Source organism: Meriones unguiculatus, chromosome 4, assembly GCF_030254825.1.
Source record: "Meriones unguiculatus strain TT.TT164.6M chromosome 4, Bangor_MerUng_6.1, whole genome shotgun sequence".
Classification (NCBI taxonomy): Eukaryota; Metazoa; Chordata; class Mammalia; order Rodentia; family Muridae; genus Meriones; species Meriones unguiculatus.
Genome location: NC_083352.1, coordinates 6,672,825 through 6,688,232, shown reverse-complemented (window position 1 = coordinate 6,688,232; position 15,408 = coordinate 6,672,825). Strand labels below are relative to the sequence as shown.

Genomic DNA, 15,408 nt, shown 5'->3' with positions numbered 1-15,408 from the left:
GTGCTTTGCACGTTCGGGGTCGTCTCCTGTCTTTGGAGGGGCGACCCTATCACGATAGCAATAAAACCTCTTGCTTTTGCATCGAGCTGTGGTCTGTGAGAGTTCCTGGGAAGGGTGCGATCCTGAGCAATGAGACTCCAGGTCTTACAGGGAGAGGGCTGCAATTGGATGGCATGGAGAGGGTGGAACCCTAGGACAGTGAGAGCTTCCTGAAATCTGCCAGGGTGACCATATTGAGGGCCCTCAGGAACGGAAGATACAGAGCCTGAACTACCCATCTCTGTAACCAGGTGTGCTGGCTAGTCTTAGGTCAATTTGACACACAAACTAGAGTCATCTGAAAGGAGATAACCTCAGTTGAGAAAATGCCTCCATAAGAGCCGGCTGTAAAGCATTTTCTTAATTAGTGACTGATGGGGGAGGGTCCAACCCATTGTGAGTTGCCACCCCTGAACTGATGTCCTGGGTTCTATAAGAAAGCAGGCTAATCAAGCCTTGGGGAGCAAGCCAGTAAGCAGCACCCCTCCATGGCCTCTGCATCAGCTCCTGCCTCCAGGTTCCTGCCCTGTTTTTGAGTTCCTGTCCTGATTTCCTTCAGTGAGGAACAGTGCTGTGAAAGTGTAAGCACAAATAAACCCTTTCCACCCCAACTTGCTTTTTGGTCATGGTGTTTCACCATAGAAACAGAAACCCTGATTAAGATACCAGGCAAGGTTTCCAATGATGGGACTGGAACACCAACCCAGCCATGAAACCTCAATCTATAATCTGTTCTGCCTATAAGATGTGCTTGGGGCAACGGTGGCCCAGAACTTGTGGGAGTGGACAACCAGTGACTGATCTAATGTGAGGCTCGTGCTTGTCAGTGTCTGAATGACCAGGAGGATAGGCCAAAATAGGGTAGAACCAAGCAGGATGGAAGGAAGGAAGGGAGGGAGGGAGGGAGGAAGGGAGGGAGGGAGGGAGGAAGGGAGGGAGGGAGGGAGGAAGGAAGGAAAGAAGGTAGGAAGGAAAAAAGGAAGGAAGGAAGAAAGGAAAAAGGAAAGGAAGGAAGGAAAAAGGAAAGGGAAGGAAGAAGACGGGGAAGGAAGGGAAAGGAGGAAAGGAAGGAAGGGGAAGGAGGGAAGGAAGGAAGGAAGGAAGGAAAGAAGGAAGGAACTTAATAAAATGATTCTTAATGATACTCTGCTATACTCATAGATTGGTGACTAGTCCAGTCGTCTTCAGAGAGGCTGTAGAGACCCACAGACAAATACTAGGCAGAGAGGGAGCCCAGATGGAAGGTCTACATTCAGTCCCTCCCCTTGGGGCTCAGTGAACTCCGAAGAAGATAGGGAGGAGGAACCATGAGAGCCAGAGGGTTTGAGGACAACGGGACAGCATGGACTCAACTAAGCAGTGTGCATGAGGGCCCAGAGAGACTAGAGAGGCAATTGCAGAGCATGCACGGGTCTGTGTGCTAGGTCCTCTGCATGTTATAGTTGTGAGCTTGGTGTTTTGGGGGGCACTCGAGAGTGGGGATGTCTCTATATAGGGTAGGGGGAGCTGGGGAGGAACTGGGAGGAGTAGAGGGAATGGAAGTTATAGGCAGGATGTATTGTATGAGGGAAGAACAAATTTTTAAAAATTTAAATATATTGTGATCATATTCTTCCCCTGCCACATCCTTCCATATCCTCTCCTCCACCGTATGCCCTACCTTTAAATTATTTCTCAAAAATCCAAAAACCCAATACAACAGCCCCCAAACCCAGAAAAAAAAAAACAACACCAAAAACCAAAACAAGTCACTAAACTGTAACCAAATAAAAGCATTCGCACACGTGCGCGCGCACACACACATAAACCCACCTGGGAAGTCCATCATTTGTTGGTCATGAAGGACCTAGTGCTGACCAATGCTGCTACTTCAGTCTCTGAGAGTTCATATGAGCTTTGCTCATGTTGATTTAGTTTCCTTGTTTCCTTGGAGTACTCCACCCTCTCCGGCTCTTACATCCTTTTCGCATCCTTTTTGTAGCATTCTCTGAGCTCTGAGGGCAAGGATTTGACGGAGACTTGCTAATCAGGGTTGAGTGTTCTAATGTTCCTCACTCGGTGTAGTTGTCTGACCATGGGTCTCCATATTTGTTACAATCTGCTGCAGGAGGAAGTTTCACTGATGACAGAACAAGGTACTGATCCTTTCCTACAGCAGAATACCATTAGGAGTCATTTTATCACTACATTTTTGTTGTTGTTGATTGTCGGGAGCCGCTCCCGCCATTACAAGATGGCGCCGGTTTCCTGCTTCCTGGTTCTTCTTGCCAAACGTTGTCTTGCGATGTACGCATGCGCCACTTTATGCTAATGTAGGTTTGGTTGTTCTCCCTATTGGAGAACACATGCTAATTGGGTTTTGTGTAGAGCACCAATCACAGACGAGCAAGTCACCCTGCTGGCTATTTAAGCAGAGCACGCACAGGGTTTGGGGTCCTTCTCCATCTACTTTCAAGAGCTTCGCAATAAAACTGCTGCTGGACAAATCCTCTGTTGCCGCGTCATCCTTATCGGCAAAGGCTGCGCGCGACAGTTGATGATGGTTTTTAAAGACAGTTTCGCTGTGTAGCTCTGGCTGTCCCAGATTTTGTAGACCAAGCTGGCCTCGAACTCACAGAGATGCTCCTACCTCTGCCTTCCTGAGTGCTGGGGTTAAACGTGTGTGACACCATGCCCGGCTGATCACTACACTTTTTAAAGATGAGTATTTGATTTGTCCTAGGACCATGGGTTATCTAGTTCCAGGTTCTTGTCACCTAAGCAGTGCTGGGCATAGGTTCCATCCAATGGAGTGGGTCTGGTGTCAGATAAGTCACTGGTTGTTCACTCCCACAAGCTTTGTGTCATCACTACCCTAGCGGGTGGTACACCTTGTAGATAAAGATTTTGTGGCTGGCTTGGTGTTTACATTTCTCTTTTGAAAGCATGCACAGTACCTTCCTGTACCAAAGACGCTGGAACATTGGCATGAAGGCTCCATGTAGGCTGCAGCTGAACGTCTCCACCTTCTCCAGCAATGGAGTCTTGCTGTCAGATTATGGAGAGCAAATTACTGTCTTTGCAATAGCCTGGGTTGTTTGGGGAATCTTGTGGGGCCCCTTTGGCCGTCAATGCAAAACCCAGTCCCAGTACTGGAAGCTTCATTTGGTGATCAGAGATGACCAACTGGGGCCATCTCTCCCATTGTTTGGCAATTTCATTTAGATCACCTTCATACATGTATACACTTTAAGAGGGCTCTACTACATGGGGTTTCCATACGAGCCCACGAATGCCCCTTAATTTTGGCTCTCTCCCCATATTTCCTCCCATTTCCCCTTCTCCTCTCCTCATATTTCCTCCCACTTCCCCCTCTCCCCTCTCCATATTTCCTCCCACTTCCCCTTCTCCCCTCCCACTTGCCACACACCTCCTAATCCACCCATAAATATCAATTCTGTTGGCCTAATGAGATGTGTCTGTTCCCTCTAATCCCTTACTCTACATGAACCTTCTGTGGCGCTATGGGTTGTAGCACACATAAGTGTATACATATTTGTATTTCTGGGTCTGGGCTATCTCACTTGGATGATTTTTCCTAGTTCCACCTATTTGTATGCAAGTTCATGATGACATTTTTTAAACAGCTGAGTAAATTGTGTAAATTTATCACATTTCTTTTATCCAGTCTTCTGCTGAAGAGCAACTACAGACTGTTTCCAGTTTCTGGAGACTATGAATGGAGCCACAATGAACATGGCTGACCAAATGCTTCTGTAGGATGAAATATCCTCTGAGTGTGCCCAGGAGTGGTATAGCTGATCCTGAGGCTGGCCCACGCTCAGCTGTTTGAGAACCTGTCACACTGCTTTCCACAGAGGGTGGACAAGTCTGCCCTTCTACCAGGGATGTCTGAGTGTTCTCGTCAGTACAGGCTGTCACTTCTTTTATTGATTGTAGCATTCTGACAGGTATAAGATGAAATCTCAAAGTAGTTTTAATCTGCATTTGCCTGGTAGCTAAGGAATGTTGAACATTTCCTGAGGTGTCTTTCAGCCATTTAGGTTTCCTCTCTTGAGAATTCTGTTTAGATATGTACCCAATTTTTCAATTGGGTTATTGGTTTTCTTGATATTTAGTTTCTTTAGTTCTTTATATATTATGAGCACTAGACCTCTATTAGATGTATAGTTGGTTAAAAATCTTTTCCCATTGATTTGCCTAAATGATGGTGCCCTCGACTGTGCAGAAGCTTCTCGGTTTCCTGAGGTCTCATTTACTAAGTGTTGATCTTAGTGCCTGTACCAACAGTGTTCTGTTTAGAAAGTCTTTTCCTGTGCCGACAAGTTCAAGGCCATTCTCCACTTTCTCTTCCATCAGGGTCAATGTATTTTGTTTACTGTCAAGGTTTTTGATCCACTTGGAGTTGAGTTTTGTGCAGAGTGATAAATGTGGACCTATTTGGACTTCTACATGTGGACATTCGGCTTGACCAGCACCATTTGTTGAAGATGCTGCCTTTTCCCCATGTGTATTTCTAGTCTCTTAATCAAAACAAGTTTCCATTGGTGTGTGGATTTATATCTGGATCTTCAACTCAATTCCACTGTAAACATGTCTGGTTTTGTGCAGATACCAGTTGGCCCCCAGACACAACTGACACCATGATGGCAGTGCCATTAAGGCTATAAAAGTCAGCATGTAGACAGCACTATCAGCCAAAATGAAAACAATGGGCTTAATCTATCAAAGTCTACATAGTTCTGGGAAAGTCTCAAAATGTACTTAACCTTGTAGTTCCACTTCGGGCTAACTGTTCTTGTTAACTGAAGTATGTCAACCCAGAACATGGTTTTTGTGCTTAAAAGCTCACCCTGAGAAAGGCTCAGTGCTACACTGGGATCTCAAACACTCAGTGTAGTCACTGGCCAGCTAATAAAGACATTCTGTTGGTTTAAACCCATGTCCAAGCAGTCTTCTCTGGTGAATATCCCACACCATGCTGGTTTTATTAACCATACTTTTGAAGTATATCTTGGAATCTGAAAGTCTGGCAGAATTCTGTGTTAAAACCATCTGATCCTGGGCTTTATTTGGTTGAGAAACTTTTAATGAATGCTTCTCTTTTACTAGAAGTTGTAGTTCTCTTTAAATCCTATCTGATCTTGATTTAACTTTAGTCAGTGTTAAGTATCAAGAAAATGACTCCTGCTTTTAGATTTTTCCATTTGGTAGAGCACAGGTTTTTAAAGCCTGCCCTTATGATTCTCTGGACTGCCTTGGTGTCTGTTGTTATTTCCTTTTCATTTATAATTTTGTTATGAATTTCAGTCTCCTCTCTCTCCCTTTTAGCTAATTTGGATAAGGTTTGTCAATCTTACTAATTTTGAAAAGAATTAAGACTTTCTTTAATTGATTCCTTATATTATTATTATTGTTGTTTCTATTTTATTGCTTTCAGTCCTCGAGTTTGATTATTTTTGCCATCTACTCCTCTTAGGTCTGATTTTTTCTTTTTAGTTTAGAGCGTCCAGGTATACTGCTAAGTTGATGGTATAAGATCTTCCAATTTTTAAAAGTCACTTGGTGCTATGAACTTGCTTCTTAGAACAGCCTTCATTGTGTCCCATAGGCTTGGGCATGGTGTGTATTTGGTTTCACTCAATTCTACAAAGTCTTTGATTTCTTTAATTTCTGTCTTGACCCATCTTTCATTCAGTACACAGTTTTTTTCAGTTTCCATGAGTTTTTAAGCTTTCTGTGGTTTCTGTTGGTGTTTAATGCACAGTGATCAAATAGGATGCAGGGTATTATTTTGATTTCTATTGCAACTTACTTTGTATATCAGTATCAGGGCAACTTTGGAGTTGCTGAGATGAAGGTAGATTCTTTTGTGCTTGCGTGAAATGTTCTGTAAGTATCTGTTGGGTCCATTTGGTTTATAACTTCAATTAGTTCCCACATTCCTCTGTTTCATTGTTGTCTGGATGACCTGTCTATTGGCACCAGTGGGGTACTGAAGTCTCCCACAATCAGTGTATGAGGCTCATTATGTGATGTAAGCTGTAGTAGTGTTTCTTTTACAAACTTGGCTGCCCTTGTATTTCTGATGTGGATGTTAAGAATTGAAATGTCCTCTTGGTGATTTTTTTTTGTGATGAGTATGTAGTGTTTTTTACTATCTCTTCTGATTAGTTTTGAAGTCTATTTTGTCAAATATAACAATACATCCATTTGTTTGAAATCTCTCTCCAACCCTTTACTACGAGGTGATGTCTATCCTTGATGTTAAGGTGTCTTTCTTGGATTTAGCAGGAAGGATCCTGTTTTCACCTCCATTTTGTCAGTCTGTATGTTTTTATTGGGTAAACGAGACCTTTGATTTTGAGGGATATCCATGACCAATGATTGCTGATTCCAGTTTGTTGGACATTCCTTCATTAGATTTTGCTCATCTGGTATTAGTCATTCCCCATGTCTTCTTGGATGCAGTTAACCCACATAGGTTGAAGTTTACTTTTTAAAACCTTCTGCAGAGCTTAATTTGTAGTTATATATTGCTTAAATTTGTTTTTACCGAGAATATCTTATTTTCCCATCTATGGTGATTGAAAGTTTTGCTGGGCATATTAGTCTCGGCTGGCATCTCTGGTCTCTTGGAGTCTGCAGCACATCTATCTAGGCCTCTCTGGCTTTTAGAGTTTTCATTGAGAAGTTAGGTATAACTCTAACAGACCTGCCTTTATAAGTTATGTGGTCTTTTTCCCTTTCAGCTTTTAATATTCTTTAATTCTCCTTCTTTAGGTAGGGAAATTTTCTTCTATAATTTTGTTGAAAGCAATTTCTGTGGGCTGGAGAGATGGCTCAGAGGTTAAGAGAACTGGTGGTTCTTCCAAAGGTCCTGTGTTCAGTTCCCAGCAATCACATGGTGGCTCACAACCATCTATAATGAGATCTCATACCCTCTTCTGGTGTGTAGGCATACATGCAGGCAGAATACTATATACACAATTTTAAAAAAAAAATCTTTTTTTTTTTTTTTTAAAGAAAGTAATTTCTGTGCCTTTCACTGTGTTTCTTCTCCTTCCTTTATTCCTATTAGTCTTAGATTTGGTCTTTTCATACTGTCCCAGATTTTCTGGATGTTTTGTCCCAGAATTATTTTAGCATTAACCTTTTCTTTGGGTGATGTATCCATTTTTTTCTGTCATGTCTTCAGTGCCTGATCTGGTTTCTTTCATCTCTTGTGTTCTGTTGGTGAAACTTGCCTCTGTGGTTCCTGTTCAAGTTTCTAAATTTTTCATTTCCAGATTTTCCTCAGTTTGGATTTTCTTTTTTGTTTTTCTTTTTCCTTCTTTGAGACTGGGTTTTGTTTGTGGCTCCAGCTAAGCAATCTTTGATAGTTTAATGCACGAGGGTGGTCTCATGTTCTCTGTTTTGTTTGTGCTTCTTGTTACTGCTGCAAACACTGGTCTTTCTTTTCCTTTTTTTTAATTTTTTTTTTAAATACTAGATCTTGCTTTGTAGCTCAGACTGGCCTTAACCTTTGAAGCCTCCTACCTCAGGCTCTAGAGTCGTGGTGTTTCAGGTATATGCCATCAGGCCTGGACTGGTGTTTTTCTCAGTCCTTTTCAAAGTCACTTTACCCTGAGATTGGGTCTCTACGTTACACAACAGTATCAAAACTGTGGTTTTTCAGGCCATGACTTGCCCTGAGACTCTATTTTACAAGCAGCTTTTGCCTCCATTCTGAGGAAGGAGGATGACTGTCAATAGGATGGACAACACCACCTTTGTCTAGCACCATCCATGCAGTACTTAATGACCTATTCCTAAACCAGGCACAGTGGCACACACCTTTAATCCCAGCACTTGGGAAGCAGAGGCAGGAGGCTCTCTGTGAGTCTGAGACCAGGTTGGTCTATGACTGAGTTCCAGAACAGCCAGGACTACACAGAGAGACCCTGACTCAAACAAAACAATAAATGACTTATTCCTGGAAGTAGAGACAGTGTTACCCTGTAAGTTATCAATGTGGATTGTGATTGTAGGAGCACATGGTTGTATTAAAATCCTAACAGGAAAAACCAAGCCCAAGAATGTAGTAGATACACCAGATCAAGGAAAGGCTACAACTCCCTTACTTGTTCTCCAGAAGGAAGATGCCCAACAGTGGTTGGGTTGGGCACATCACTCCAACCCGTCATCAGATAGCAGGTGCTTGTGTGTGAAAGACAGGCAAAGACCCGTAATTGTCCCTGGGGCCTAACTCAGATCAGCCAGCCTCCTGCTGTCCGTGGTTTGCATATCTGGACCTATCTGCCTTAGCATCCACTCCAGCTCTGGACCTGTCATCCCCCCGCTTCACCTCTACAGGCAGGTCTCAAGCTTGTGGCCCACAGTGGTCTGACCCACACAGCAGCTTCTTCCCTGAGGTTGTCAGAATTTACTGAATGTCAAGATTCTCAAGCTACAAAAAAAAACCCTTATTGTGTATGTGCACATGCTTGAGCAGCTGCTTCCACCATGTGGCCTGGGGTCACACGTGGGGCCTCAGGCCCACGACATGCGCCTTTACCTTCTGAGCCACCCTACAGGCTTCGCCATTCCAGTCTTAACCAGCAGCATCTACAACATTTAAGCTACTCACGATACTTAACACGACTGCATTTTGAGAGAGCTGAAATGAGGGAAAGACAATGCATCGTGTCCATGCTACTGGCTAGGTACTAGCTTAACAAGCCAATTACAGAGATGTCAGAACGGCTGCCAAGTGACAGCACAGAGGATCTCAACTGAGCTGTGCCCAGGGTCAATTAGGAGTTTGTTTCCTGGTGATCCTCTGGGCAGAAAGTGTGATGAGTCCCCCAAAGTGGTCTCTGACAAAATAACATGTACTGTGCCTCTCTTTATATGTGTCTGTGTGTCTCTTTTCTGGTCTAATATTCAGTGTGTTGTCAATACAGAAACAGAATTATGACCTCAAAGGACATAAAAGATCAACTATTCCGGAGCCAATTATTTGTAACCTCACCAGGAACATGGATTCATGGTGCACCAAACACTATGTTTCGATGTGGTAGAGGGTTCATTAAGTTTTATAGTAACAGAATAATGCCATAAACAGAATCAGTTTTCAAATACATTGGTGGAAAAATGTCAGGTAAGAAGGCAAAGCTGTCAAGTCTCCGTTAGATGCCTTAGGTGCTATCTAATGCCATTCTCAGCCTGTGGGTTGGTGGTAGCTGGGGATCCACTGGCACACTTCACAAAAGACTTTACCTGATAGTTACAAGGACAGGACGCTGAGCCAATCACCGTGCTGGGTATTAACCTGCAACGCTGCAGTTTGCCGCAGCCACTGCAGTCCTAATTCCTCAGCCAGCCTGATGCAGTGGCAGCACAGGTACTGCCTTTTCCGCAAGCCTCAGTTCACAGCCTCCTACATCCAGCACAGCTTCCACAGAGTCCCGCTCAGTCCTTTGAGTCCAGGGTGTCTAGTCACTCCCAGCAGCTGATGGTGGGTTACCTGCATAAGCAAAGTGCTGCGTCACTCCACCCTGACAACTCTCCCCCAGATGGAGTAAATGTGGACCAGGTGCTACTCCATTCACACATCAGTCCATGCTTCCATTTGCAGACATTTGAGCAGGCTGACATTTATGCAGTGGAACCTTCCTTTCGCCTGTGTTCCTTCTCACCTGTGTTCCAGGGATGCATGCTGGGAGAAGAGTCTGAGGAGTAAAGGATGGCCAACCAAAACCCACCAAGGACAGTCTTGGATATCAGGGTCAAACAAAACACAGGTTTCTAGTTACTCTCTGTAGAGTTGCATGCCCTGGCTAGTAAACTCAAACCCTGTCTGTCTAAGGCACTGAGGAAGGTTACGAATTACTCTTGGCAGCCAATGCAGTGGCGCACACCTTTGATCCCAGCAGAGGCAGAGGCAGAGGCAGGTGGATCTCTGTTCAAGGCCAGCCTGGTCTACAAAGGAGTCCAGGACAGCCAGGGCCACACACACACACCCTGTCTCGAAAAAACCAAAAGAGGACAAAAACGGGCTTGTCTTAGTTAGGGTCTGTTGCTGTGATAAAACACCACGACAAAAGAGACTTGGGGAGAAAAGGGTTATTTCAGCTTACAGCCCAAGGGAAGTCAGGGTGGTCGCACAAGGCAGAGACTAGCCCAGAGGCCATGGGGGAATGTTGTGTGAGGGCCTGCTCCCCGCGACTGCTTAGCCTGCTTTCTGACAACTCAGGATACCTACTCAAGGGTGGTGCCCCCCCCACCCCAGGCTGGGCCCACCTCAGATCAACCAATAATCAAGAAAATGAATACCCAACAGTCATGGGTGCTTAATTATGCCGGAGGACTTTAACTGAGACGCCACAAAGGGTAGCAAGGTATTGATAAAAGCCAACGCCAGAATGATTTTTGAATGCTGCTTTAATCACACTAATCACGCAGATATCTAAGAGTTGCAAAGCACATTATACATCTTATGGGGAATACAACCTGGCCACAGGTACAGGCTCGGACACTTTGTCTCCAGCTTCAGGTGTCTTCTAGGTCCTGGACCTCAGACACGTCTTCTGATAAATTGACAGGCCTTGGAGCTTCTCTGCTCCGGCCAGGCCTCAGATGCGAAGGAAGCTGCGGTTTCTCGGGAGCCACCTTCCATGACGGGTCTGATAAGGTGGTCCTCTCAAAACCGGTTTGTTAAGGTGGTCTGGGCTTTTCAAACACCCGTTTGGGAATTGGCTGGTTAGTGGCGGTCTCTCGGCGTACTCACCAGAGTCTGGCCTGCTGCACCTGAGTGGGCTCTGGCTCCAGTTTTTATACATTTTTCAGGGCATAGCTTTAACTTAGCATTCTTTCACATGCACGCACACACTCAGCTGCCTTAAGAGCGTTCTTAGTTACTATTACTACGAATATCTTATCTATCCTTGACAGCTCTGCTGTCTTACAAGCTCTCAATGTCTTAGGGGCGTTGCCCAGTCACTGTCACAAAAAAAATGTCTCTTAACTATGCTCCTGACAGCTCTGCTGTCTTACAGGCTCATTACATCAACAGGCTGACCACAAACAATTTCTTGGAGGCATTTTTTCAACTGACAGTCCCCTTCCCTAAAACCTCTAGCTGTGTCAACTTTACAAAAGAAACAGTGAAACCTACAAGAAGAAAAAAACCAAGCTGGCAGGGCGGTCTTACATCTTGGATGAAGAGCTACAGGTGCAGGGTACGACATCCACGGGAGAGGTGATCAGGAACAGAGAAGAGGTACTGAGAGGCACCAGGGACATATCAGGAGCTGAATGTTCCCAAAGTGAGCAGACTCTGAAAGCAGAAGGCCCCAGAGACCTCTCCTTTTACGTTTAGCCTTCATGGAAAGAAACAACAAGCAAGGGTAAGACACAGCATCAGAAAACACTGGTGACTGAGATGTCTATGAACTGCAGCCAACTACCAATCAGCAAGGGCACTGCATAAAAACCCTTCTCAGAGCCCGTCTTGCTTGACCCTGACAAGGACCCTTGCACTTGGACAGGTTTCTTAAAATTGTCTTAGTGAGTAAGGAAACTAAACCAGAGACGCTGAGAAACTCTCCGGAGCACACTCTTCAAACACACAGGCCTCCACAGAGGAAAGGCTGACACACAAATTAACTGCCCCAGTGGGAAGCTCCGGGGACACCTGCCACCCCAGCTGTTTTCTTTTGCCTCTGTTCCATTTAAGGTGCCTCCCTAGAGGCCCAATGGTTGCTTAAAGAGGGTGCTTTCAAGTTTAAAATAACCAGCAAGGCTAGTGAAAGGTTTACATTGTCTTCATAGAGACCATATTGTGGCACAAGCATTCACTGGCTTGGTGTCCACATTCAGAGTTAAGAGTCAGGCTGACTCTTACCTTATTTAGGTGGCTAAGGTCTTCTCCTCTGTAAGGAAGAGACGTAGTAAGTTAAATGCTGTTTGTGCACATTTTTCTTTTTAAATACAGGGTCTCATGTAGCCCAGGGTAGCCTTGAACTACCAACCAGAGGGAGGCCTTGTAGTCTGTCCTAAGTACTGGAATTACACCAGCTTCTCTTGGTATTCTTTCAGAGTAAATGTGATTATGGTACTTTCAGTTAAGGTGATAAAGTGACAAATCAGTAACATCAGATACTAGGGGCTGGTCATCTAGTGGCCAGACAATAGCCTCTGCCTGTGCTGGCACACCCTGGTTGGTGAGGAGACTTCCTCGAGGCCCCTCCCCTAATGCTGAAGCACCCTTGAATAATAATAGCAGTGAGTGCCTTGGGGCTTTTCTCTGTGGTGATGACACAAGCAAATGAGCTGCCTGGCATCTTACCCCAGAGCTGGCTCCCAGAAGAGCTGGCTCTTCCTAGGTAGCAGCACCTGCTGTGCCTACAGCTATCTACCTCTCCACCCACCCACCCCAGCGCCTTCTATAGTGTTCAGTGTCTCTGTGTTGGAGGCTTGATCACCAAAGTGGAACTGCTACGGGGAAAAGGGGCCCTGGCAGAAAGGACCCTAGGAAACAGGGTGGGGTTGGGGGTTCTCCTGCAAAGAGAACTATGGACCTGCCTGTCGGTTCCTGCCTCATAGAACAGCAAACTCTGCCACACATGCCTGCATGTGAGAGGTTCAAAAACTCAGAGTTAATTCTGGGTCTGGGGCAAAATCACCAGATCACGGTCCTTTCAGAGCAGAGGTCCAGCAGCAGTCCTCCACCCAGATAAACCTTAAGCTGTGACTGGAGTCACATAGCCCCTAAGAAAGCCCACAGAATGTGCTAATTCCCCCCACCCCACCCCCGCCACAGCCTAACCTGCACATAACAGGGCCGTACTAGAGGTCAGGTGTCCCCCAGGTAGCCAGGCCTGACCATTTGCAGTCTTGGCACCTAAAAACAGTAGAATCATTTTAAAGGTCAGCTCCCCTAGAGACTCTTACCCAAACCTCTAATGCCAAAACTTGCACTTCCCCGCTTGCATTTTGTCCCTTTAAAAACCTTGTTCTCACAGAGTTGGGGGTCGCTTGCCACTCTGTCTTTGTAAAGGGCAGCCGCCCAGCTCGAGCTTGGAATAAAAGACCCTCATGTGTTTTCCATTGGGCTCAAATCCTGTTAGTCATTTGGGGACTCACCATCTGGGTATTACACATGAATTGTTGCCTGACCTGGGATCCAGAGCCACAGGGCCTGGACTCTACAGAACCACAAGCTGGAATAACCCTTTCATGTAGGAGGATGGTCCAGCTCCAGGCCAGCCTGGATTACAGACTCCCAAGAAAACAAAACAAATAATAATAACAACAACAATAATAAAGCAAAGTATGGATTACTTACCAGTTGGAACACTGACATGTGATATACCCAATCCACAAATCCCATGAGCAGACACTGGGGTTCCATCTCTTAGTAGACATATCAGTCTATTTATGCACAGCTACAGAAATATGCATACTGTGTAAGTAAAAACTAGAAGGAATGTGCTCTCTTAGAAAGATGTACTCTAAGAATCCTAACATATTTTCTTTTGCTAGACTTGATTCTGTATGCAAAATAAAATCCAAAGTGAAAACTCGGGCCAGTGAGACGTCTCAGCACTTAAAGGAGCCACACGTGGCACGCGCCTTTAATCCCAGCATTCAGGAGGCAGAGCAGTCAGTCGGATTTCTCAGAGTTCAAGGCCAGCCTGGTCTACAAAATGAGTCCAGGACAGCTCTGTTTCACAGAGAAACCCTGGCTGGAAAAACAAAAAATTACACATACATACATACACACACACACACACACACACACACACACACACGAATCTGCTTCAGTCTCAGCCCCCAGGAGACAAGTGAAAGTGCAACAATCTCCCTTGTTGGCAAAGTTGACAAGGTGCACTTGCCATTTTGGAAAATGCCACTCTTAAGGGTTCTCAGTGAAGAAAGCTTGAAACAGAACAGGCTACCATTTGGTCCAAGCAGCTAAGTAAAACCACAACTACCAAAAGATTTTCTTGCCTCACCGATTATGAACTTGAGAGAAAATGAGTCCATCTCATATTTCCCATTCATTAGTCATTGCTCAGTGCATTCCAACTTCCTCTCTAGACTGGATGTTTCTCAACATCCTTCACCGTTCACAAGGAGTGTCTGTTATTCCAATAGACGGCTGTGCAGAGTGTTCATGCGGGTGAACAATCTCCCATTGTCAATTCTCTGCTTTCTAATTACTTGCCTTATGCTACTTAACGTGGCAATGTTAAGTATGTGGCCTGATGACATGTGTATAATCCCAGCCGCTGAGGCAGGAGGATGAGAAGTTCCAGGCCAGTTTCAGCGGTACAGTAATTCTAATCTCTGCTATGTAGCCTCCTCAAAGAAAAGCATATAACAGAAGGCTTCAGTTAGTGTCCAGGAAGTGTTCACTCCTTAATGGCTCATTATGATTTTTAAATTTTTTAAAAACCGCATTTTTACGACCACAGCAGTTACCACTTGAAAGAGAATTCCGTAGTGTATTTTTCTTGGTAATGAAACCTTTCACCGTGCGTTCGGCCTGCTCGCGTGACTCATGTTTTATAGTTACAGACGCCAGGGCCCCTCAATCCTCTCGTGCTCGGTCTCCCCGGTATCCATCCCAATTAAGGGCGAGCGCTGTAACGAGCTGCACCCTTGTTTTCGGGTTTTTAATGAGGAGCTGTGCTCCGCAGGCGCCCAATAAACTCTAATTGGAGGAACTCAGGCAACCGCGGAAGCAGGCCAGGACGGGCTGCCAGCCAGCACTTGCGCCGGGAGTCCTGGGTCCCACTGGCCGGCGCGTCTGGCAGAGCAGGAGCTTTATTTAGTAGCTGCGCCTCAGGCGTCCGCGTCAGTCCGAACCCGCTCCAGGCCACACCCACCCGCGCGAGGCCACGCCCAGCCCCCAGGCGACGACCGTGGCTCGGCCCCTCTCTAACCCCCAGACTCCGCCCCCTTAGTTCCAGGCCTGGACTTCAGCTGCCAATCACAGACAGGCTCGCCCTTGGCCTTGGCCTTCCCAGGCAAGGTTTTCAGTTGCGGTTTGCCTCCGGTGTCAACAGGGCTCCAGGCGAGGTCTCAGGCGCGGCCTCCTTAGGCGTCAATCACAGCCAAGCTTCGCCCCTCCGGCCCAGGCCACGCCCTCAAATCGCAAAGCACCTCCTAGCCCCGCCCCATTCCTGGCCGTCTCCTGTACCAACCTCAGCACCAGCCGCCTAAGGCGGTGTTGGGGCGCAGACACAGCGCAGGCCCCGCCCACTCCTGGCGTGGTTCTTGAGGGAGCAGCCTATCAGACCCGTCCTTGTCCCGGCCCAGGCCCCGCCCCGACGCTTAGGTCCCGCCCACTCCTGACTGGCTCTCTGAGGCAGCGGCTGT

The 15,408-nt window shown here is 46.0% G+C and overlaps 1 long non-coding RNA gene across 1 annotated transcript; it reads right to left on the bottom strand.

Moving 5' to 3' along the window:
• Positions 1–10,446: 10,446 nt before the first annotated feature.
• On the bottom strand, positions 10,447–15,397 carry LOC132653578 (uncharacterized). Its single transcript, XR_009591285.1, has 3 exons — positions 13,370–15,397; positions 12,851–12,925; positions 10,447–11,402 (listed from the first exon to the last, which is right to left on the bottom strand). It is a non-coding gene; the product is annotated as an uncharacterized LOC132653578 (long non-coding RNA).
• Between the last annotated feature and the right edge of the window lie 11 nt (positions 15,398–15,408).